Here is a 27,587-nt window from a genome sequence, read left to right on the forward strand (position 1 = left end):
AAGAATTTTTTGAACTTTTTGACAAACATAGCCAACATCTCAACATCTAATTCGACTTCATCATCCAACTCCTCTAAATTTTGTTCGACAGTAGTTAAGGCCATATCATTGGATTTCCTAGGTTTAGAAAGAGTGGACTCAAACGTTTGTAGATTTTCCATCAATTGTTCAACCTTCATAGTGTTAATGTCCTTACTTTTTTCAATAGCTGTAACTTTTGTTTGAAACCTTTCTAGGAGAGACCTAACTATCTTACAAACAATTCTATTCTCAGGATTTTTTTCTCCTAGGTTGAAACTGGAATTGACCATGTCACTTAGTTTTGCATAGAACTTATCAAAGGTCTCATCCTCCTCCATATGGAGAGTTTCAAAACTAGTAGTCAATCTTTGAAGTTTCAAAAGCTTTATAGCTATGATTCTAAGACCGTCCAAGCATCTTTAGCTATCTAACAAGTAGATGTTCTTCTAAATTCATCCAAAGAAACACAACTGAAAATAGCATTAATTGTCTCACTATTCCAGCCAACATTTTCATAATTCGACCTATCCCAAGTTTCAAGAGATTTCTCAACAAGCTTATTATTAACCAAGTACATCGGTGCACTCCAATCGTTCACAACAGCTATTCACACTCGCTCATCTATAAATTTCATGTAGGCTCTCATCCTAGCTTTCCAATATCCATAATTTGATCCATCAAGAATAGGAGGTCTAATAAAAGATTGTCCATCTCTATAAAAATCCATGCCTAGTTGATCTCTCTCTATAGGTAAGAGAGCATGCTTTAATACCAATTGAAAAAACCTAGACATACGTATGTATCTAAACCCTAGGCAATGATATCAACCCTTTGCTTAAATAAATACAGAATAAATATTAAAAACTAAACCAAAGATGAACACCAAGATTTTTACGTGGAAACACCTAAATAGGAAAAAAACCACGGGTCTAAACTTGGATCAAAACAAATTACTAAATTTGTAGCAATTACAAGACTGACTTACAAAACAACCTATTGATCCCCACGACTTTGTTTCTCTTAGTCTGGCTCATTAGAACTCACGATTCATTGCTTCCCATGATTGATCTCCAATCTCAATAGACCTCGAGATTGATCCTTTATCTAGATGACCCTTAAGAGAAAAGCTTAGTGCGAAGTAGAAAAGACAAACCTTGTGGTAGAAGAACGTTGTAGCTTCAAGAACTCTTTAACAAAAGCATTCACCAACCACCCTAGAGTTAGGGCATCACAACTCTTATATATGTTAACAATATAAGGCTAAATCTAAGTTATATCAGAACTCACGTAACTCCAAAATTCTGCATATTACATAGGTGCGTTTGAATGCGGTCCGAGTGTATTCAGACGCACTAATTTGTTCTCAGGTGTGTTTGAATGCGGTCTAAGTGTATTGAAACGTGATGACTTAATTTTCATTAGTTGAGTTCGAGCGCGCAAATACACTCCTCTATATGTGTGAATGTGTTATGAACATATGTAGGGTGTGTTCGAATAGCCCGTGACTATGTTCGAACGATAAAAATGTATTCTCTATATTTGCGAATGCCTAAACACGCGTTCGAATGGCCTGAACGCGTTTTCAATATTTGCAAATGCCTGATTCTGCATTCGAACGACTGAAACCCGTTCTCTATCAATGCGAACGCCTAAGTCCGTGTTTGAACACTAAAACTTTTCTCCTCTCGATCTTGAAAATTTTCAATCTAAATACTTTCAAAACTTATATAAATGCTCATGTACATGTATTAAAACACTTAGAATATTTTGTACATAGTTGCCAATACTAAAAACCTAACGAAATCATTATCGCATGTCTCTAAAATGCATGAATCATATACTGTACATAAAATAATAGTGAAATAACTACTACGTATGACAATTATAACTGAATTAATATAACACTCATTAATAACAAGCTAAGATTCATATCATTTTTAAACTATGGAAGATTCACTTGCTTGGGTATTATAACTAAATTGTAAAGAGCTCTCCTCAAATGTCGATCCCCTCTTGCGTCTCGGAATCCTCTCTTGATGGGAATAGATCTACCAAGTAGTAATATTGAAACATAAGCTATTTATCTAGCTTCCTTAAACAATATATTTTGGCTATAAGCTGTCATAACTTATTTGGTAGTTCCAAATAAAATTATCATCTTAACTTATTACACTTATATATATATTTAGACAAATCTTAAATCATTTATGTTATTTCTTTAACCATTATATAAATTATTTCATTGGTCATTCAGAATTATATTTATAAGTTATCAGATTATTTCAAATTTATTTGTACCTAATTCCTCAACTTCTAAAATAAATAATCAGGTTTAAACTTGGTTTTACACTTATGTTATTAAATATCATTATCCTAATAATTAATCTTTGGGAATGGCGGTGATCTAAGAAGGCAAAAAAATGTGTGGTGGAGTGGGCCACGTGTCCACTCCATCTTCATCCTCATGAACATGAGGATGGAAGAAAAAATTGGAGGGATGGAATCGAGTCTCGCGAAAGACTTTCGCCCCCACCCCCACCCACTGACGGTGTACAGTTAGCCGGAGTCGACGAGGTTGAATTGGTGAAGCTCGTCACCCCTTTAGTGTCGCCAACTAGAGGGTGTGGCGACGGTGTCATCACCCTTAAAGCTGATGATCACAGCCACCTTCATTTCAGCAACCCGCCAAGGAAGAGGCTCAAAAAGCCTCTTAGAAAAGTCTTCGTGAAGAGGGAGATGCGCTAGGCCAAAGGTCTTGGCTGGAAATGCCTCAGGCGATCGGATTTGGTTCCAGTAGCCACCAACGAAAGGTCACATGGAGCAACCTTCCTCGGGACCTCGATAACCCATCAAAAGGTACCAACAAGTAGATCTTCCATTAGGGAAACTACCTGTACCGATGAGGCACCGGTTGGAGGTCACCGACTAGAGAATTTCTCCGACCGAGCTGAAAATAGGATTTCATCTATTTAAAGCCAATTATGCAAAATTTATAAAATTAAAATGGCATGACTATAAAGACTAACTGACAGATTGGGCGGAATGTTTTCCTTGCTCCGGTGAGGATCTAACAATCTCCCCAAAGTGTCGATTAGCCGCCGAAGGTAACGGCAAACAGTATGGAACGAGAAGTAGAAAGAAGAGATGGAGGAAGAGGAAGTGTGAGAATGGAAGGGGTTTTTGAAGAGGAAGGATGACCCTTCCCCTCCTCTAGGCTATGGTGTGAATAGTGTCGTTGCACTGTTCCACCTGAACCTCGATGACGAAGACGAAGGGGTTGCCGTGCATGACCATAGCATGCGCGTGATTTTTTTAATTTATTTTGTTTTGTTTCGGGTGTTACAAAATTCTTTTCATTACCGTTCTATAAAACAATTAGTTCAACTTCCAAATCATCTATCGATCATAATGCATAGTCATATCTGTCATATACTCCATATATAATTCCATCTAAATACCTCTCTAGTTATATTATCAAGACAATATCATAATACCCAATTAAATATCCATGTCAAAAGAATCATTATATCTCATTTCTAATAAATAATCACCTAAACCAGGTAAATCGTTAGGAGTTTCAACTTAATATTCTATTACATCCTCCGAACAAAGTCTACTACATAATAATTTAATCTTATAACATTGTTCAAAACTATTCTATAGAATCATCAGTACCACATAATAATCGTAAATCAATATAAATCTATATAATCTTTTCAAATCAACATGTTTAAAGTACTAAGTTAAACTGGACCCTAAACAAGATATTTTCACTCTAAAATCATTGTAGCCTTTTTTATTGATTTTTTCAATTATATAGCAATTGACTAAAGGTCAAGCTATGCAAATCCTAATTAAAAGAGTCAATGATGGCATGATACTAAATCTCTTAACATGATTGACATCATATTCTAAAGAGTGAAAATATTAGCAAAGATGTAATATATTTCAAGATGACATAATTGACTAATAACACTAATGTTCAAAAGAAAGTCACTTTTCTACCATGAAAGTATTTTGAATCAATGATGTGCATTAATTTTTTATTTTTCTAACTTTTTCATGTTACGGTCGCCCTCAAGGAAGATGATTGTCTATCAGATTTGTTAATCTAGACAGAACTCAATATAGAACTTGCAAAGAAAATACGAATCAATCCAACTGTTGGAGCGATCTAAGATTTATAATATGTTGTTCCTATAGAAGTTAGAAATCCAACGCAACTAGAATCTCATTGATTGACTAGTAGATCAAAAGTTATGAAAGAAACAATGACCAAAGGTCATGAGTTGGCGGGATGGACGTGGATTATATAGTTAGGGTTATGAGAGATGATAATGGCTGTGATGAATGGGCTAGTGTCTTGAATAAGATGAGATGGGAGAAAGAGCTTCCAAGTATGGCTGGTCGCTGGAGGGAGGAAGGAGAAGTCATGGAGGATTAATCTCGGCCATAGACGAGAGCTCGGGCTAGATACCGTGGGGGAGGAAGGATGAGAGAGAAGTTAGCTCAAGCCTAGATGCAAAACAAGTTCCAATAATCAATAATTCCAAGTTGGCTTATTTTCCATATATGGAGGCTAGCCAATCATCCAAAAACCTAAAACAAATCCTATTATGGAACAACTTAATCGACGTGCATTTGAACGCCCCTCGACCGTGTTCGAACAACCAAAATAGGATTCTAGATGTGCAAACGCGAATCAGGTGTTCAAACGCCCAAAACATGGCTATGGATGTGCGAACTCAAATCAGGCGTTCGAATGCCGTGTTCGAACGCACCTACTAGAAGTCATCTTATTTTCCTAAAACAAAGATAAAAAAATGATATAATTTGAAGCGGTTTGATCATATCCAATCTGTATCTAATTCAAAAACCGCAACATTTTACTTGACTCTAGAAAGAAATTAATAGATCAAAAACAAAATAAAAGCACTCGCAAACCTTAAGCAACTCAAATTGAAAATCCTAAATTGGAAAACAAAACACACAAAAGAGAAAAAAAAACCTATAATATGAAGATTAGTAAAGAAAAATTGATTCGAAGCACAAATACCTAAGAATGTTCTAAGATACTTAAATCTCTAAACATCCAAGGGCTGTGTGAACAAGTCACCTAACTATTTCTTTATCACAATGTGTTCCAATACTATCACCTTGTCTTCAACCAACTCATGTATGAAATAATGTCAGATGTCAATGTGTTTTGTATGTGAGTTTTAAATAGAATTTTCAAAATATTAATAGCACTCATGTTATCACAATAAAGAGTCATTGTGTCTTGCTCTCTGATCATCTTTTTCATCCATAACAACTGTGCAAAATAACTGCCCGCTACACTATACTCTGCCTCTATAGTAGATAAAAAGACTGAATTATGATTTTACTATGCTAGGTAACAAAATTGTTCCCAACATGAAAACAACCACCTGAGGTATTCTTTTTGCCATCACATGAACTTGTCCAATTAGAATCTCTATAGCCCGAAGATAGCACTCATGTTAACACTAAATATTTATGATACGATTCACAACAAAAAGATATTGTAACAACCCAATCCAAAAAAAAAAAAAAATTTCATGGGCACGACGCGACCGGCCACACTTTGGCCGGCATCGTGCCCATGCCAGCTGCTCATGCAGCTTGGTGGGGCGCCACGCGCTTGCGGCTGTGGCCAGTTGGCTGCGATGGGCCTCGGCGGGCCCCGACGCTGCCACTACTTCTCCTCTACCGCCTTCCCTCTCTCTCTTTAAATCTCTCTCTCTCTCTCTTTTCTCTCTCTCTCTCTCTCTCTCTCTCGATGCTCTCTCGATGCTCTCTCTCTCGATGCTCTCTCTCTATCTCTCTCTCTCTCTCTCTCCGAGGCCGGTCGTCGCCGTCGCCACCTCCACGAGCGCCGGTGAGCTCCTCTCTCTCTCTCTCTCTCTCTCTCTCTCTCTTTCTTTCTTGCCCGAGGGTGGGCTCGTCGGAGCCGAGCCACCGGCGAGAGGCCGACCGCTGGTTGGCCAGCAGCGGTCGGTGCCCTCCCTGCCGGCCCGGGTCCGCAACCGCCTCCCTCACCTCCTCTCTTTCTTCTCTTTCTCTTCTGTTCTTCTTCTTCTTCTTCCTCTCCTTCTTCTCTTTCTTTCTGCACAGTGTTGGGCTCGGCCCAGCACTGATGGCAGATGTGATTAATTTATTAATTAATTAGTTTATTTATGTTATTTATTTAGGTATTTTTCTTCTTAATTAATGCAAATAGATTATTTAGACATGAACTATTTTAATAATATTATATATCCTTCAATATAATTTTATTAATGATAATTTTTATCATTAATGATTAATTAGGTATAAATATATGTAATACTTATATTTATTTATTTATTTACATATCTATTAGATTAATAGATAGATTTTTAAATTATAATTATTAGATTTATATTCTAATATTCTTATGATCTACATTTTAAGTAATTCTATTAATTTATTATACATTATTATTTTGTAACAAATAAGATAATGACTACATAGTCCCTAATTAATCAAGATATAATTTAATTATAATTAGGTTTTTATCTATATTTATATTTTATTTATAATTAAAATCTAGCCAATCATAAAAATAAGTAGAAATTCTAAAATCTAATAAATCATCATATTTTACTCGAACGGATTATAATGGGATAAACAACTAACTTTATGTTACTTAAATATTTTCAGATCCCGAACCCCTTATTTGAGACCCCGTTGTCCTTGCTAGCGAGAAGTATCACACGGTTGATGGACGGATGTAAGGGATACGTGGTTTGTATCTTCTGATCAGTGTGAGTAGTCTTATCTGCTAGATCCCTTTCTCAAATTAGGATATATTACATATTATGTACATGCATAATTTGGCTTCCAACATGATTATATGACTTTATATAGAGATGATTTCAGTCAAGCATATTTTATCATGCATTTGATTAGACTAATTTGGGATATGAGTATATTAGTGATATATAGAGATGATTGGAGATGATTATGCTATTATAGTTTTATGTCGGGATGATTTCTATCATGAGTATACATATGATAGATTAGCATGAGTATGCATGTGTTAAATACATGGTTGGAGTTTGCATTACATCATTTTGCTCTTGATTCCTATTCCACCTAAATTCATGTTATGCATTGACTTGTTATCGTACTGGATATATGCATATGATTTGTCATTTAAAAAGGAAAGCATGAAATGTGATTGATAGGATAGTTGATAGAAAGCGTGAGGATACTCGAGTGGGCGCGAGGGTTAGGACGCGCTTGGTGGATGATTGATCGCTCGACATGGTCGCGATCCTGTTAGCCTTACGTCTGAGGTCGTTAGTCTGTGTGCGCAACAGACATTCGGACACACGCCGTTCGCCAGGGCATATGTGACGAGTTATCCTCACGAGATTTCTATCAGCTAGAAGGGTGCCCGGTCTAGATGGATGTTGATACCCTAGCGGATGGCAGGGTATGGTTATATTTGAGATACTCCTTGCGGATGGCAGAGTATGCTCTGAGCCTTCGGGCATGATGTTGAGACCGGGTACCGGGTGTTGACTGTGCACAGTGGTCTAGTATGATGATATTATACCGAGATGTCGGTGATGATCGTGATGTTGAGAAATGCATATGATTTCATTATTATCTGACATACCTGATTATCGAGTGGTCAATATGCATCATATATGGTTGCATTTGATATCATAGCATGGTCATGGTCAGCATGCATCATGTGTCATATTTAAGAGAGAGTTATGATGATAGTATGATATGGAGATTTGTTTACTCATGGTCGAGGATTATATACTTTTATCAGTTATGACATGTTATCTACTTTTCATTTATATATTATTGAGGATACATTCATATACTCATTCATGACATGATACTCTTTCTGATTCATATTATCCAGTATATGATTTACTCTCTGTTTGGCATCACTGATTCGGGGTAAGGTCTATTCACTGAGCCTTTTGCTCATGACTCTCTTTATTTCTTTTCTAACCCCTCAGATTTGTGGTACGTGATAGCGACCTGAGATATCTTGGGTAGATATTTTAGAGTGATGATGAGGTGAGCTATTGATGCGAGACGGTATAGTAGATAGTTTAACCAGACATTGAGTTGTATCGTTGTTTGTTATATTTGTACCTTATTGTATCAGACGATGATTTGTATAATATAGGTCGAATCATAGTGTACTCTTGTATTAGTTATTTTAGTTGTATCTTGATGGTTTGTGGGTCCTGCCAGATTATGTAGCAGTCTAGTGTATATTATTGTGGACTTTGATATTCATATGTTAACAGGTTTATTTGGTTAAGAGTATGATTTATTTGGTAATGGATTATATGATCATGGATAGGTTAGCAGGTTTTATTTGATGATGTCATGATTATATGTGCACAGGAGAGTATCCGTGCGTGACGGGCCCCGCCCGACTTGTCGCGTGCGTCGCGCGTGCCGTGCGGCCGCGTGGGCGTGAACGTGCCGTGCCGGGCGGGGGCGTTACAGATATGATTCCTTAGGTCAGACTGAAACATAGCTGATAGGCTCTGATACAAGACTGATAGGCTCTGATACCAATTTGATGGGTTCTTGTACCAAAAGATTGGCTACGGAACAATTCCTTAAGATCTGAATTTATTGTAGGAAGTAGGCCGCGCAACAGTGGTAACATATTCGTCAGATATTCTCTAGTTGTCAAAAAATTACGAAACTAAGTAGGTTAGATCCAGAACTTATTGGTCTACAACTTTCATATATACACACTTTGTAGATTCGAATTACAACTAGGACGAAAATATAAAATAATGTGGGTGATGGTGGTGGTGACGGGTGAAGCGGATGTTAGGGTTATGGATGGATATGGAGATGAAGGTGGATTGTGGATGTGATTAAAGAAGTAGACAAGGGAACGAAGTGGTCGAGATCCCAAAGAAGAGGGGTGGTTCGATAGTCGAGGGAAATTAGAAGCTAGGAGAAACCTTGCCAACGATAGTTCTGGAAAGATGGTGAAAAGGGAGGGAGAAGTCTAGAGATAGGATAGGAGGCAAGAAATCAATAATCCAATAGCATAATGAAGTTGACTTCCATCCATATATTTATAGAAGCTAGCCAACAAGTACTAAAACAATATGAAACCCTAATTCTAGAGGATTCCCGTCGATCGCGTTCGAACGTGCCTGATTGCGTTTGAACGCACTCAAAAAGCTCTATTTCTGGATGTGTGAACGCGATACAAGCTGTAACGCCCCCGCCCGGCACGGCACGTGCACGCCCACGCGGCCGCACGGCACGCGCGACGCACGCGACAAGTCGGGCGGGGCCCGTCACGCATGGATACTCTCTTGTGCACATATAATCATGACATCATCAAATAAAACCTGCTAACCTATCCATGATCATATAATCCATTACCAAATAAATCATACTCTTAACCAAATAAACCTGTTAACATATGAATATCAAAGTCCACAATAATATACACTAGACCGCTACATAATCTGGCAAGACCCACATAGGCCACAACAAACCATCAAGATACAACTAAAATAACTAATACAAGAGTACACTATGATTCGACCTATATTATACAAATCATCGTCTGATACAATAAGGTACAAATATAACAAACAACGATACAACTCAATGTCTGGTTAAACTATCTACTATACCGTCTCGCATCAATAGCTTACCTCATCATCACTCTAAAATATCTTCCCAAGATATCTCAGGTCGCTATCACGTACCACAAATCTGAGGGGTTAGAGAAGAAATAAAGAGAGTCATGAGCAAAAGGCTCAGTGAATAGACCTTACCCCGAATCAGTGATGCCAAACAGAGAGTAAATCATGTACTGGATAATATGAATCAGAAAGCAACATCATGTCATGAATGAGTATATGAATGTATCCTCAATAATATATAAATGAAAAGTAGATAACATGTCATAACTGATAAAAGTATATAATCCTCGACAATGAATAAACAAATCTCCATGTCATATGATCATCATAACTCTCTATCAAATATGACACATGATGCATATGCCCTGGCGAACATCCATCCAGACCGGGCACCCACATAGTTGATAGAAACCTCGTGAGGATAACTCGCCACATATGCTCTGGCGAACGGCATGTGTCCGAATGTCTGCTGCGCACACAGACTAACGACCTCAGACGTAAGGCCAATAGGATCGCGACTATGTCGAGCGATCAGTCATCTCCAGGCACACCCTAACCCTCGCGCCCACTCGGGTATCCTCATGCTTTCTATCAACTATCCTATCAATCACATTTCCTGCCTTCCTTCTAAATGACAGATCATATGCATATATCCAGTACGATAACAAGTCAATGCCTAACAGGAATTTAGGTGGAATAGGAATCAAGAAAAAAATGATGCAATGTAGTCTCCAACTATATAGTCAACACATGCATACTCATGCTAATCTATTATATGCATACCCATGCTACAGATCAACTAGACATAACCTCACCACAGTATAATCATATCTCATCATCTCTATTTATCATCATCATACTCATATCCAAGATCAGCCTAATTATATGCATGATAAAAATATGCTCGACTGTAATCATCTCTAGATAAAATCATATAATCATGTTGGAAGCCAAATTATGCACATCGACCGTGTGACACTTCTCGCTAGCAAAGACAACGGGGTCTCAAATAAGGGGTTCAGGATCTGAAAATGTTTAAGTAACATAAAGTTAGTTGTTTATCCCATTATAATCCGTTCGAGTAAAATATGATGATTTATTAGATTTTAGAATTTCTACTTATTTTTATGATTGGCTAGATTTTAATTATAAATAAAATATAAATATAGATAAAAAACCTAATTATAATTAAATTATATCTTGATTAATTGGGGACTATGTAGTCATTATCTTATTTGTTACAAAATAATAATGTATAATAAATTAATAGAATTAATATAAATCTAATAATTATAATTTACAAATCTATCTATTAATCTAATAGATATGTAAATAAATAAATAAATATAAGTATTACATATATTTATACCTAATTAATCATTAATGATAAAAATTATCATTAATAAAATTATATTGAAGGATATATAATATTATTAAAATAGTTCATGTCTAAATAATCTATTTGCATTAATTAAGAAGAAAAATACCTAAATAAATAACATAAATAAACTAATTAATTAATAAATTAATCACATCTGCCATCAGTGCTGGGCTCGGCCCAGCACTGTCTACTACAGTGCTGGGCCGAGCCCAACACTGTGCAGAAAGAAAGAGAAGGAGCTGAGGAAGAAAGAAAGAAAGAAGGAAAGAAAGAAGAAGAAGAAGAAGAGCAGGAAGAACAAGAAGAACAGAAGAGAAAGAGAAGAAAGAGAGGAGGTGAGGGAGGCAGTTGCGGACCCGGGCCAGCGGGGAGGGCACCGGCCGCTGCTTGCCAGCCAGCGGTCGGCCTCTCGCCGGTGGCTCGGCTCCGACGAGCCCACCCTCGGGCAAGAAGAGAGAGAGAGAGAGAGAGAGAGAGAGAGAGAGAGAGAGAGAGAGAGAGAGAGAGAGAGGAGCTCTCACCGTCGCTTGTGGAGGTGGTGACGGTGACGGCCGGCCTCGGCGAAAGAGAGAGAGAGATAGAGAGAGAGCATCGAGAGAGAGAGAGAGAGAGAGAGAGATTTAAAGAGAGAGAGGGAAGGCGGTAGAGGAGAAGTAGTGGCAGCGCCGGGGCTCGCCGGGGCCCACCACGGCCAGCTGGCCGCAGGCGCGTGGCGCCCCACCAAGCTGCATGAGCAGCTGGCATGGGCACGAGGTCGGCCACAGTGTGGCCGGTCGCGTCGTGCCGATGAAATTTTTTTTTTTTTTGGATTGGGTTGTTACACAAGTGTTCGAATGCGGGCGTTCACATGGGGATTCGAACGCGACCTACAGAAATTTTATTATAATGTAAATAAATAACTAATGCAATATGAAAAGATCCTAACTAAGTGTATAAGCCCACCACGCTTCCTCCACCTTGCCCTCAAGGTGAAAAGTCGGGGAAACGCTCCAAGATATCAGTCTCCAACTCCATATCTCCTCATCAGATGGCTTGCTAAGCCACTCAACTAGAATCTCCATCTCTAATTTGGTACCATGTCATCGTCGGCGTCTAGCAAGTACACGAACTGGCTTTACGATCTTTATCTCCTCCAATGACTCCGGTAGAACTAATACAACAATATCACGATCTCCAATGCGCTCCCTCAACAATGAAACATGAAAGACAGGATGCACTCTCGACCCCTCCGGCAGCTCCAAACAATATGCAATCGGACCAATATGCTCCAACACCCGAAATGGACCAAAGTAGCGATGTGCTAACTTTTGGTTTCGCATCGGACGTAAGGTCACCTGTCGATACGGTTGCACCCTCACAAGCACCCAACTACTGATGTTGAGCTCCTACTCCCTATGGCTACGATCATAAATTTGCTTCATGCGGTTTTGAGCAAGTTTAAGATGAGCACGCAACCTTCTCAATGTGGCGTCTCTATCCATCAATGCTAAATCCACCTATGTCCGATTTGCAGATGCCACTAGATCATAAGCGCGTAATGATGGAGCCATACATCCATACACCACCTCAAATGGAGTCATGCCAATGCTGCTACGGTAGGTGATGTTATAAGACCACTCCGCCCACGGTAAGAGCTCCACCCATTGTCTCGATATCTATTTAACAAAGCACCTCAAATACTGCTCAATGCCTCGATTGACAACGTCGATTTAGCCGTCCGTCTGTGGATGGTAGGCCGAACTGAAGTTCAATCGAGTCCCCTGCAATCTGAAAAACTCAGTCCAAAAGTCGCTCATAAATACACGATCACGATCCGAAACAATCGTGCGTGGTATGCCGTGTAATCGAGCAATATTTCTAACAAAAATTTCAGCCACTGACTTGGCTTAAAACGGATGTGATAATACCGAAAATTGCGCATACTTGCTCTATTTGTCAACCACCACAAAGATAATGGAATAACCCCATACCAGCGGAAGACCATCTATGAAGTCCATAGAAATGTCCTCCCAAACACGGTCCCGTATAGATAAAGGCTGTAGTAATCCGGTCGATTTCAAGGTGGTTGCTTTAGCTCTTTGACAGACTTTGCAAGCACGGATAAAACTCCTCACATCTCGTCTCAATCCTGGCCATGTGCAACTCTAAGATATCCTCCTATAAGTCCTTAAGACACCCTCATGTCCAGCCTTTGGAGTATGGTGGAAATGCTCCAACAATTTCTGTCGTAATACATCATTTGCGGGCACTCGAATGCATCCGCGGTCCAGCAGCAAACTGCCTAGATTATACAACTCTGGATGGCGCTCCGGATCATCCATCATCTCCTACAACAATCTCAAAATATCTGGGTCAGATGTACATGCATACCTCAGCTCATCAAGGAAGGGAAATGTAGGAGAAGAATAGGCTGCAAGCTCGGCGATATCGGTTTGGCGCGATAGTGCATCCGCTGCTCTATTTTCCATTCCCTTCTTGTATTGGATTTCATAATCATACCCCAGCAATTTTGTGACCCATCACTGCTGTGCCGGAGTGTGTATACGTTGCCCCATAATATATAGAAGGCTCTTTTGATCGGTTCGGATAATGAATCGTCTACCGATCAAATAAGGTCTACACTTTGTCACCGCATGCAGAATTGCCAACATCTCTCTTTCATAAGTCGATAATTGCAGAGATTTTTGTGATAAAGTTTTGCTAAGATAAGCAATGGGACGTCCTTCTTGCATTAGTACAGCTCCTATGCCAACACCCGACTCATCACATTCCACAATGAATTCTTTGGTGAAGTTCGGTAGTGCTATAATGGGTGCCATCGTCATTGCTGTTTTTAAATTTTCAAAGGCTATAGTAGCTTCATTTGTCCATCTAAAAGAGTTTTTCTTCAATAAAAAAAATGAGAGGAGCAGCGATCTTGCCATATCCAGCGATGAATCGACGATAATATCCGGTCAGCCCCAAAAATCCTCTCAATCCAGTGGTAGTAGTAGGAATAGGCCAAGCGGTCATACATGCAACCTTTTGTGGATCCGCCACTACACCATCCGCTGAAATGATGTGGCCTAAATACTCCACTTTTGGCACTCCCCATAGGCACTTGGATTTTTTTATCTTCAATTGGTTTTGCTTCAACAAAATCAACACGTTCTCCAAATGCCGCAAATGCTCCAATTCAGTCCTACTATATAATAAAATATTGTCAAAAAATACTAAGACATACCTTTGGAATAGAGGCCAAAATATATCATTCATGAGGTCTTGAAAGGTAGCTGGAGCATTAGTGTAACACCCCAACCAAAAAAAAAAAAAAATTTAATTTTGCATGGGCACGACGTGGCCGGCCACAGTGTGACCGGCCTCGTGCCCATGCAGTGGGGCTGCGTGGGGGAGGTGCCACGCACCCCCCCCCCTCGCGTCGCCGCAGCCACCGCCAACCTCCCACCGCCTTCCCTCTCTCTCTTTAAATCTCTCTCTCTCTCTCTCTCTCTCTCTCTCTCTCTCTCTGGATGCTCTCTCTCTATCTCTCTCTCTCTCTCGCCGAGGCCGGTCGTCGCCGTCGCCACCTCCTCGATCGCCGGTGAGCTCCTCTCTCTCTCTCTCCCTTTCTCTCTCTCTCTCTCTCTCTCTCTTTCTTGCCCGAGGGTGGGCTCGTCGGAGCCGAGCCACCGGCGAGAGGCCGGCCGCTGGCTGGCCAGCAGCGGCCGGTGCCCTCCTCGCCGGCCCGGGTCCGCAACCTCCTCCCTCACCTCCTCTCTTTCTTCTCTTCCTCTTCTCTTCTTCTTCTTCTTCTTCTTCTTCTTCTTCTTCTTTCTTCTTTCTTTCTTTCTTTCTTTCTTTCTTTTTCTCCTTCTTCCTCAGCTCCTCTTTTCTCTTTCTGCACAGTGTTGGGCTTGGCCCAGCACTGATGGCAGTTGTAATTAAATTATTAATTAATTAGTTTATTTATGTTATTTATTTAAGTATTTTGCTTCTTAATTAATGCAAATAGATTATTTAGACATTAACTATTTTAATAATATTATATATCCTTCAATGTAAATTTATTAATGATAATTTTTATAATTAATGATTAATTAGGCATAAATATAGGTAATACTTATATTTATTTATTTACTTACTTATATGTATATTAGATTAATAGATAAATTTGTAAATTATAATTATTAGATTTATATTCTAATATTCTTATGATATACATTTTTTAAGTAATTCTATTAATTTATTATACATTATTATTTTGTAACAAAGAAGATAATGGCTACATAGTCCCTAATTAATCAAGATATAATTTAATTATAATTAGGTTTTTATCTATATTTATATTTTATTTATAATAAAAATCTAGCCAATTATAAAAATAAGTAGAAATTCTAAAATCTAATAAATCATCATATTTTACTCGAACGGATTATAATGGGATAAACAACTAACTTTATGTTACTTAAACATTTTCAGACGATCCCGAACCCCTTATTTGAGACCCCGTGGACCTTGCTAGCGATGAGTGTCACTCGGTTACCTGACGGACGTGAGAGATGCGTGGTTTGTATCTTCTGATCAGACGGTGAGTAGTCTTATCCCCTAGATCCCTTTCTCAAATTAGGTTATATTATATATTATGTACATGCATGTTTTGGCCTCCAACATGATTATATGACTTTATCTAGAGATGATTACCGTCGAGCATATTTTTATCATGCATGTAATTAGACTGATCTTTGATATAAATATGATAATGATAAATAAGGATGGTTGGAGATGATTATACTGTTATGATTTTATGTCGAGATGATTTCTAGTATGAGTGTGCATGTGATAGACTAGCGAGAGTATGCATGTGTTAGATACATGGTTGGAGACTACATTGCAGCATTTTTCTCTTGATTCCTGTTCCACCTAAATTCCTATTATGCATTGACTCGTTATTGTACTAGATATATGCATATGATCTGTCATTTAAAAAGAAAGCATGAAATATGATTGATAGAATAGTTGATAGAAAGCGTGGGGATACCCAAGTAGGCGCCAGGGTTAGGGGTGCCTGGATTGATGATTATGGTCGCTGATATGCGATATCTCGTGGCCCATGTCCGAGGTCAGTTGAGTCTGTGCACACAGACAATCGGACACATGCCGTTCGCCAGGGCATATGTGGCGAGTTATCCTCACGAGGTTTCTATCAACTATGTGGGGTGCCCGGTCTGGATGGATGTTGATACCCTTAGCGGATGGCAGGGTATGGTTATATTTGAGATACTCCTTGCGGATGGCAGAGTATGCTCGGAGCCTTTGGGCATGATGTTGAGACCGGGTACCGGGTGTTCACTGTGCACAGTGGTCTAGTATGATGATATTATACCGAGATGTCGGTGATGATCGTGATGTTGAGAAATGCATATGATTTCATTATCATTCGGTTACCTGATTATCGAGTGGTCAATATGCATCATATATGGTTGCATTTGATATCATAGCATAGTCATGATCGGCATGCATCATGTGTCATATTTGAGAGAGAGTTATGATGATAGATGACATGGAGATTTGTTTACTCATGGTCGAGGATTATATACTTTTATCAGTTATGACGTGTTATCTACTTTTCATTTATATATTATTGAGGATACATTCATATACTCATTCATGACATGATACTCTTTCTGATTCATATTATCCAGTACATGATTTACTCTCTGTTTGGCATCACTGATTCGGGGTAAGGTCTATTCACTGAGCCTTTTGCTCATGACTCTCTTTATTTCTTTTCTAACCCCCTCAGATATATGGTACGTGATAGCGACTTGAGAAGATATTTTAGAGCGATGATGAGGTGAGCTATAGATACGAGATGGTATAGATGATAGTTTATATAGAAATCGAGTTGTACCAATATTTGATATTTGTACTCTTTTGTATTAGACAATGATTTGTATAATACAGGTCGAATCATAGTGTACCCTTGTATTAGTTATTTTAGTTGTATCTTGATTGTTTGTTGTGGCCTGTGTGGGTCCTGCCAGATTATGTAGCGGTCTAGTGTATATTATTGTGGACTTTGATATTCATATGTTAACAGGTTTATTTGGTTAAGAGTATGATTTATTTGGTGATGGATTATGTGATCATGGATATGTTAGGAGGTGTTATTTGATGATGTCATGAACGTATGTGCACAGGAGTGTATCTGTGCGTGACGGGCCCCGCCCGACCTGTCACGTGCGCCGCGCGTGCCGTGTGGGCGCGTGTGCGTGCACGTGCCCGTGCTGGGCGGGGGCGTTACAATTAGTGTGATCGAAAGGCATCACCCGGAACTCGTAATGCCCGTCTGAAGTTCGAAATATAGTTTTATGCACATCTGCCGAGTGAACTCTAATTTGATGATACCTGACCCTCAAGTCAAGCTTACTAAATATAATCGCCCCTGCAAGCTCGTCCAGCAACTCCTCGATAACTAGAATGGGATATCGTTCCTTGATGGTAATAGTATTTAGTGCTCGATAGTCGACACAAAAACGCCATGTCCTATCCTTTTTTCGCACTAATAGCACGGAGGATGAATATGAGCTATGACTTGGTTGTATGAGGGCTTGCTCTAACACCTCGGCTACCATATTTGAGATAACTTTTTTTTGCACATGTGGATACCGATATGGCCTCACGTTCGCCGGTGCAGCCCCGAGTACAATCTCTATGCGATGGTCCGCCACACTCTCCTCGATGGCAACTCTTATGGCTCCTCAAACAGTTCAAAAAAGTTATCTAATAAAATAGATAATTCAATAGTAGTACCTGAACTCATTTGAGGCTCATCTTCTGCTGGTCCTAATTGAATAAGATAGGCCAAATTATAAGCACAAGGCAACCCCACCATAGGCTGCATCGTAGGAATCGGCGAAGATCGAACACCATCAAGCTGCACATCTTTATTTCCTTATTTATATTTCATCTACATGCTCCGGAAATTAAATATGACGGGTCCCAAACTCTGTAACCACTGAGCACCAAGGATAATGTCCACTCCTCACAGCGCCAACGAATACAAGTCCATAATGATATCGTGTCCTTGCACCAGTATGTCGACCCGGCGACACAAGCTCTCCCGCCTAAGCTTTGTGCCGTCTCCAATAGCAACATCAAATCCTGTGGTCGATTCGGCATCCAAACCTAATCTCCTTGCTAACCTCTCATCTAGAATGTTGTGTGTACTCCCCGGATCGATAAGGATGTGCACACAATGCTTTCTAATGAGTCCATCTACCCGTAACGTCCTCGATGCGAAAGTACCCGAATATGCATGTATCGATATTTCAGCTTGGATATCTTCCTCAACGCCCTTCACAACGGCCTCCTTATTGACCTCCTTGGGACACTTCTCATCATCAATAACCTCATCATCCTCCTCAAGACCATCGATAAGCATCACACTGCCGATCGGTTTAGAACACCGATGACCGGGAGTGAAACGCTCATCACATCGAAAGCAAAGACCCTTCGCTCTTCGCTCCTCCACCTAAGCAGGTGTCAGAGTTTGAACGGGTCTCCTCTAACATCTGAAGAAGGTCTCAAAGATGGTCGTGGTCTAGTACTCGCAGCCATTGTTTTTGAAAATTTATTGTAGGAAGCAGTCCATACAACTGTGGGAAAATATTCGTCAGATATTTTCTGGTAATCAGAAAATTACGAAACTAAGTGGGTTAGAACCATAACTTCCTGATCTACAACTTTCATATATATGCGCTTCACATATTTGAACTACAACTGGGATGAAAATATGAAATAACGTGGGTGATGGTGGTGGTGATGGGTGGCGTGGATGTTAGGGTTATGGATGGATATGGAGATTAAGGAAGTAGACGAAGGGAACAAAGTGGTCAAGAACCCAAAGAAAAGGGGTGGCTCGATAATCGAGGGGATTAGAAGCTAGGAGAAACCTTGCCAACGATAGATGTGGAAGGATAGTGAAGAGGGAGGAGGGAGAAGTCTAGAGAGATGATAAGAGGTAAGAAATCAATAATCCAATAGCATAATAAAGTTGACTGCCATCCACATATTTATAGAGGCTAGCTAACAAGTCCTAAAATAATATGAAACCCTAATTCTAGAGGATTCCCGTCGATCGCGTTCAAACGCACACGATTGCGTTCGAACGCACTCAAAAAGCTTCATCTCTAGATGTATGAACGCGATACAGACGTTTAAACGTGGAAGTTCGAACGCATAATATGCGTTCTCTATATTTGCGAACCTGATGCAGGAGTTAATAAGGGCATTTGAACGCGACCCCTTTTGTGTTCGAATGCGACCTACATGAATTTTATTTTAATATAAATAAATAACTAATGCAATAAGAAAAGATCCTAACTAAGTGTATCAGTAGCACACACCACAACACTAAAATCAATGTCTGGTATACTAGCAGTCAAGTACAATAGACTCCCAATCATGATACTATAAAAAATTTGATTGACACTTTTACTTGAATTGTTCTTTTCTAGTTTGGCACTTGTGCTCATAGAAGTCGTAGCATGTTTCACATTTACTAGTCCAAATTTAGTTACTAGATTCCTAAAATACTTAGATTGAATGATAAATATCCCTCTATCCATTTGAGTAATTTGAAGTCCAGAAATTAACTTCAGGTTAGCCAGCTTGCTCATCTCAAAATGATAGTGCATGAGTGTAACAGACTCCCTAGCCAAGTTCAAACTAGTTGCCCCGAAGACAATGTCATTGACATAGATTTGTGCCACAATAAACTTCTACTTTCACGTCTTATGAATAGTGTCTTGTCCACTCCCCCTCGAGTGAAGCTCGAATCCACTAGAATAATGGTCAACTTCTCATACCAAGCTCGTGGAGTTTGTTTTAACTCATAAAGAGTCTTTTGCAGTTTATACACATGAGAAGGAAATTGAGAATCTTCAAAACCATTAGGTGGTTCAACAAACACATCCTCATTTAAGACACATTTTAAGAAAGCACTTCCATATCCATCTAAAAAAAATTTAAATTTTAAGTGACAAGCAATGGCAAGAAGAATACGAATTGACTCTAGCCTAACAACCTGTGCAAATGTCTCATCAAAATCTATACCATCAACCTGAGTGTACCCCTGTGCTATTAGCCTAGTTTTGTTTCTAACAATATTATCATGTTCATCACTCTTATTCTTGTAAATTCACTTTATTCCAATTATGTTCATATTCTTGGGCTTAGGAATTAAGTACCAAATATCGTTTCTGATAAATTGCTCTAGTTTATCATGCATAACATTAACCCAAGAATCATCCTTAAGTACCTCCTTAACATTAGGTTCAAAAGTAGACGTGTAATAAATAAAAGTTATCTTACTTTGAATTTGTGTGGTTGTCTTCATTGACTCCATCACGTTGTTGATCACTTGTGATAGCGGATGATTTAGCTTTACTCTCACCAATGGTTGCAACATCCTATCATCACTTTTCTCATGTTCCACTCTATCATTGTTCATGTTCACAGTAGTTGTTGTAATCTCTTTCTCCTTGTCTTCATTGGATGTATCTGTAAGAACAAAGACAAAAGGAATTTTAGACTTTTTTGAGATATTTTCATCTACAACTACATAGATTCTATAACAGTAGAGGTATCATGATTAAACACTCCATATGCTCTACTATTTTCAAATACCCTAAGAAGATTCCCTTGCTGCCCTTGGAGTTAAATTTAGAAAAGTGTTCACGATCACGCAAAATATAGCATTCACTTCCAAACACTCAAAATATTTATCATTTAATTTTTAACCTTTCCACAGTTCATATGCAGTCTTTTTCGTACTTAGTCTATAATAGACATGATTGATCACATGTACCACTATATTTATCATTTCGGCCCAGAACCTTAGAGAAACCTTTTTCAAATGAGGCCTCACCCTCACTGTGTAATAATCGAAAATCAAAGAAAATAGATAAATAGATAAATAAAGATAAACATTAATAACGATAAGGATGATAATGCACTTATCCTTATTAGAATCTTATTAGGAAAAATAACTAAACCCGTATTATCTTCTTATATATATATACTAGACAAAAAAAAAATAGAGAAGAAAAACCCTAAAGAGAAAGAAAGGGTGTGGATTTCAACGGTAGCGGATTTCAACGGCAGTAAGGAAGAAAGAAGAAAGGAAGAAGGAGAAGAAGGGAGAAGGAGGTTTAAAAAAAAAAAACAGAGAGAAGGGTCTATTGCTACAGTACACATGATACTGTAGTAGCAGGAGTAAAGCCAATAGAAGAGAAGAAAAAGGGGCAGCCCCGGTAATAGTGTTTTTTAAAGAAAATTTCAAAATTTCAAAATTATTTGGATAAACGTGTGAGGCAAGTTTTCTCATTCATATTTTATTTTATTAATACAGAAAAATTAATAGTAATTTTCCTTTATTAAGTAAAATCTGTTTAAAGATGTTTGAATGTTTATGATTTTTTGTATAGGTATATTTTATTGGGTTAATCATGATATTAGAGTGTTGTATGAGTTTTAAATTATTTGATTCAAAATACATTAATATCTATGCATTATTTAACTTATGTATAATGAATTCTAGATAAAAATTATGAATCCAGAACTATATGATCATGATTTGATTTGGTTTGAGTCAGTATGAATTATACTAGTGAACGAGATATTTGGAACCTATTTCGAGAGATAAGTCCAAGGAAAAGATTTTTGCAATATACGTTGCCGCATGTACCAAGTACCTCTGGCGGGATTAGGGAAAAGATTCCTAAATTTTCATTCTGGTGACTTTAATCTTACTTAACAGCTAGTGGAAAAGTCAGTATGGCACTATAGAGTACCTACTGTGACCCTAAACGAATCGACTATTTAGAAAATTCTTGGGCACCATCACGATGGTGACTAGGTAGTACAATATGGCCACGGGTCAAAATACCCATTAAAGAGACAATATAACATTTTATCAGTTTTGTCAGGTATCTAAGATATTAATTTCAATAGATATAAATTCTATTTTCAGAGTGATTTATTTAGATTTGCAAGTTATTACAATATTCATAATTCATGCATTTGGAAAAATTATAAAAAAATTATATATATTTTGAGAAAAATGTTACAAATAGGTTATCATTCCTTGTGCACTATATTATATTTATCACTTGTAGATTTTTCTATCGTTTTACATATTCATAGATAGAGTGAGATTACTTGCTGAACATTGAGCTCATTAAACATTTATTTTTTTCAGGAGCGGATCAGAATAACTCAAAGTTGGACTCTGGAGACCAAGCTCAAGATTGAAATCCTCCACATTAGGAGTCTATGAATTAGTTCTATTTATTTAGATTTTCTTTTCATGTCAGATAAGTAGTTGTTGAACCTTATGAATAATCTAGATATTATTTTAGTTAATTAATTTTTGAATTAAAATCTTTGACTTTATTTCTGTTATAATAAATTTTGCTTTCTTTGGCTTCATGTCTCTTGGGATTGTTTTCTCAGGTTACATGGTTTGTCATGTCTCTAAGCGGGGTGTGACACACCGTTTCTTACACAGTTCCATTCTTTCTCTCCACAATATCATTTTGTTGTGGAGTTATAGTTGCTAAAAATTCATGCTTAATTCCAAGAGTGTCACAAAACATAGAATAACTTTCATTCTCAAACTCTCTACCATGGTCAGATCAAATCCTAATAAGACTAATAGATTTTTCATTTTGCAATCTTAAACATAAGGAGTTAGAAACCTCATAAGTTTCAAATTTTTTGCATAAAAATGTAACCATGAAAACCTAAAAGTAATTATCAACAATATAAATATATACCATTTTCCTCCAAGAATTTTTATTTTTGTTGGTCCTATGAGATCCAAATGAACTAACTATAACACAATCAATGGTAGCAGCATTGACTTTTTTATGTGAGATTCTTATTTGTTTCCCAATTTGATTGGATCCGCACACATTCTTCAGCTTCTCCTAAATTTTAGGTATTCTTCTAATTGTCTCATGTTTTAATAGATTGAATAGTTCCTTATGGTTCACATGTCCAAGCTGTTGGTGCTAAAGCTTTGCAATTTTCAAAATAGCACTATTACATTTTAAATCATTTTTAGCGCCAATATAGCAATTATCAGAAGTTTTAGATCCACAACATATAATATTATCTTCATGATCTAGAATAAGATAATTAATTTTGGAGAATTTTACCTTAAAATTCTTGTCATGGAATTGACTAATATGGTTCAATCCAACTCATAACTAATTCTAGATAGAAATAAGGGCAAAACTTTTCAAGAAATATTGCAGGAGTTTTACTAGTCGAATGCTCTTAAAATTTGGATATGTTTTAGCTCTGGAAGAGATTTAGATGAATCAGTTGAGATTTAGAGGGCCTTTGGGATCCGTGGGTGGAGGCACGGATTGCTAAGTGAGAGATGGTGGTGATTGAATGTTAAGGATGGTGGTGGTGGTTAGAGCAACGGTAGAGAAAATAGAAGAAAAGGGAGGAATGGACCACCCCTAAAGGACTAGGGTGGTTGGCCAATCGATAGGGGCTTAAGATGGTGGCTATCGCTATGGGAGGAGAGAACAAGGGAGAAAGAAAGGGAGAGATCGAGCTAGGGTAAAAGAGAGATCAATTTCAGTAATAATTCATTATGGTGCGCACCATAATGTTATATATAGATGGCTATCGTCGAGCTGGTTCGGCTAGTTCATCCGTATTGGATTCACATGTACTTAAAAATAAATAATACTAATTCAAGGACTAAAATAAAATAAGTAAATAATAGCAGTTAAAATAAAATAAAATAGGGATCCAATCCCCATGCGCTCGGCTGAAGGTGACTTAGTTTGATCCAAGTCATATCAATCCACCACGCTTCGCCACATTGTCTTCAATGTAGGTTACATCTAAGGCCATCTAAAGCTCATCCAAAATGAGGAAAACCTTGGAAAGGGTCTAACCAAGGCTTAGCCCGATTGTTGACTAGGGCAAGATCCAAATGCAAGGAACAACTCAGTTGGTCATTGGGTATTGGTTGGACCAATTGGACAAAATTCATATCCAAAGCTTGCAAAAGCACATATGAGAAGAACTACCTTGCGAAGGCCTTCTTAGAGAAAGTCGCGCAGAAGATGAAGAACTAGGTCGATGCCAACCAAAGGCATCTAGAGTTCGAAGTGGGCGATCAAGTTCTTGTCAAACATCAATCACACCACATCAAGACCTTCTACAAGGTCCACAAGGGGCTCATTCATCAAGATAAAGGGCCATTTGCAGTTGTCAAGAAAGTGGGCAAGGTGGCCTACAAACTAGAGTTAACTCCAGATCTCAAAATTCACCTGGTTTTCCATGTCAGTTGCCTTAAATCTTACCATGAAAACTTAGAAGACCGCAGCCACGGAGTGTCACGGCATGCCCCAGCAACGATGACATTTGATCTTGACAAAGAAGTTGAAGTCATCCTTGACTCTCGAATGATGCGACGTCGAGGAGTCCCACCAATCACTGAATACTTAGTGCATTGGAAAGAATTGCCACACGATGAAACAAGTTGGAAAAAGATAGACTTGCTATGGCAATACAAAAGCCTCATCGTAGATTTTCAAAACCATCACGCAGCCGGGATGACTATACATTAGGTGGGGAAGAATGTGACGCCTCATCAAAGTTTTGGTCGAAACCACAAGTTTTGGTCGAAACTATAGTGCCAAAGGCATCAGCAATGCAAATGGCTAAGTTAGACACAAGGAGCACTACAGTAATTCGACAACTTGATCTTATCCATTACCGAACAAGCCTCAAGCTTATCCACTGCTAGATAGATAAGAGCAAAGGATGACACCTCGTCGATTTTATTCCTTCCCTTCTAAATATCTAGGATAGATATTTGTTAGAGTAACTTAGTAGCTAAGCTTTCTTACCTATATAAAGGGCCTGAACCCACTACTTATATTTTATCTAAATTTTGAGTAAATGAGAAAAAAGTGAGACTTCATTAAGATTGCTTCACTCTAAGTGTTAGTGAGAGCTCTCTCCCTTTCTTACTTCATCTTGCGAAAAGTTGAACCGCGGCACGGACTTGCAAAAAATACTTAAAAATGTTAAGTCCATGACACTCCGCCATCTAAGTACCATACATCAAAATTCAACCTTTTACGAGCAATATGCACAACACAGAAATTAAGATTATTTTTTTTAATCGGCACCTATCTAGTTTTCACACAAACCTTGATAAACATTGCATTCTTCAAAGCAAAACAGTTTGGTCTTATATGGCCTAAAACACCACAATAGTGACAAATAGGTATATAATTAAGTTTCCTCACCTTAGCATTGTATTTGTAATTTGAAGGTGCATTTTCTTGTTTATTTGTGGTGTAACTTTTGTAACTTTTGGATTAGATGGTACAATTGGACTCGTAGGTACATTTTTTTTTGCTCAGACATTATCTTGCAGGTCTATCTGTTCGATCTTTGTCCACTAATTTTGTAACAACCCAATCCAAAAAAAAAAAAAAAAAAAAATTTCATGGGCACGACGCGACCGGCCACACTGTGGCCGGCCTCGTGCCCATGCCAGCTGCTCATGCAGCTTGGTGGGGTGCCACGCGCCTGCGGCCAGCTGGCCGCGGTGGGCCCCGGCGGGTCCCGGCGCCGCCACTACTTCTCCTCTACCGCCTTCCCTCTCTCTCTTTAAATCTCTCTCTCTCTCTCTCTCTCTCTTGCCCGAGGGTGGGCTCGTCGGAGCCGAGCCACCGGCGAGAGGCCGACCGCTGGCTGGCCAGCAGCGGCCGGTCCCCTCCCCGCCAGCCCGGGTTCGCAACCGCCTCCCTCATCTCCTCTCTTTCTTCTCTTTCTCTTCTGTTCTTCTTCTTCTTCTTCCTCTTCTTCTTCTTCTTCTTTCTTTCCTTCTTTCTTTCTTTCTTTCTTTTTCTCCTTCTTCCTCAGCTCCTTCTCTTTCTTTCTGCACAATGTTGGGCTCGGCCCAGCACTGATGGCAGATGTGATTAATTTATTAATTAATTAGTTTATTTATGTTATTTATTTAGGTATTTTTCTTCTTAATTAATGCAAATAGATTATTTAGACATGAACTATTTTAATAATATTATATATCCTTCAATATAATTTTATTAATGATAATTTTTATAATTAATGATTAATTAGGTATAAATATATGTAATACTTATATTTATTTATTTATTTACATATCTATTAGATTAATAGATAGATTTGTAAATTATAATTATTTGATTTATATTCTAATATTCTTATGATCTACATTTTAAGTAATTCTATTAATTTATTATACATTATTATTTTGTAACAAATAAGATAATGACTACATAGTCCCTAATTAATCAAGATATAATTTAATTATAATTAGGTTTTTATCTATATTTATATTTTATTTATAATTAAAATCTAGCCAATCATAAAAATAAGTAGAAATTCTAAAATCTAATAAATCATCATATTTTACTCGAACGGATTATAATGGGATAAACAACTAACTTTATGTTACTTAAACATTTTCAGATCCCGAACCCCTTATTTGAGACCCCGTTGTCCTTGCTAGCGAGAAGTGTCACACGGTTGATGGGCGGATTTAAGGGATACGTGGTTTGTATCTTTTGATCAGTGTGAGTAGTCTTATCCCATAGATCCCTTTCTCAAATTAGGTTATATTATATATTATGTACATGCATGTTTTGGCCTCCAGCATGCTTATATGACTTTATCTAGAAATGATTACCGTCGAGCATATTTTTATCATGCATATAATTAGGCTGATCTTGGATATGAGTATGATGATGATAAATAGAGATGATGAGATATGATTATATTGTGGTGAGGTTATGTCCAGTTGATCTGTAGCATGGGTATGCATATAATAGTTTAGCATGAATATGCAGGTGTTGACTATATAGTTGGAGACTACATTGCATCATTTTTCTCTTGATTCCTATTCCACCTAAATTCTTGTTATGCATTGACTTGTTATCGTACTGGATATATACATATGATCTGTCATTTAAAAAGAAAAGCATGAAATGTGATTGATAGGATAGTTGATAGAAAGCGTGAGGATACCCGAGTGGGCGCGAGGGTTAGGACGCGCTTGGTGGATGATTGATCGCTCGACATGGTCGCGATCCTATTGGCCTTACGTCCGAGGTCGTTAGTCTGTGTGCGCAGCAGACATTCAGACACATGCCGTTCGCTAGGGCATATGTGGCGAGTTATCCTCACGAGATTTCTATCAGCTAGAAGGGTGCCCGGTCTAGATGGATGTTGATACCCTAGCGGATGGCTGGGTATGGTTATATTTGAGATACTCCTTGCGGATGGCAGAGTATACTCTGAGCCTTCGGGCATGATGTTGAGACCGGGTACCGGGTGTTGACTGTGCACAGTGGTCTAGTATGATGATATTATACCGAGATGTCGGTGATGATCGTGATGTTGAGAAATGCATATGA

The 27,587-nt window shown here is 38.3% G+C and overlaps 1 long non-coding RNA gene across 1 annotated transcript; it reads left to right on the plus strand.

The window, feature by feature from the left end:
• Positions 1–1,814: 1,814 nt before the first annotated feature.
• LOC140779034 (uncharacterized) lies at positions 1,815–8,218 on the plus strand. The gene is made up of 3 exons (XR_012107281.1): positions 1,815–2,877; positions 6,724–6,827; positions 8,046–8,218. It is a non-coding gene; the product is annotated as an uncharacterized lncRNA (long non-coding RNA).
• The last annotated feature ends 19,369 nt before the right edge of the window (positions 8,219–27,587 follow it).

The sequence above is a fragment of the Typha angustifolia genome, chromosome 15 (assembly GCF_048772165.1).
Source record: "Typha angustifolia cultivar Huaian chromosome 15, ASM4877216v1, whole genome shotgun sequence".
Lineage (NCBI taxonomy): Eukaryota > Viridiplantae > Streptophyta > Magnoliopsida > Poales > Typhaceae > Typha > Typha angustifolia.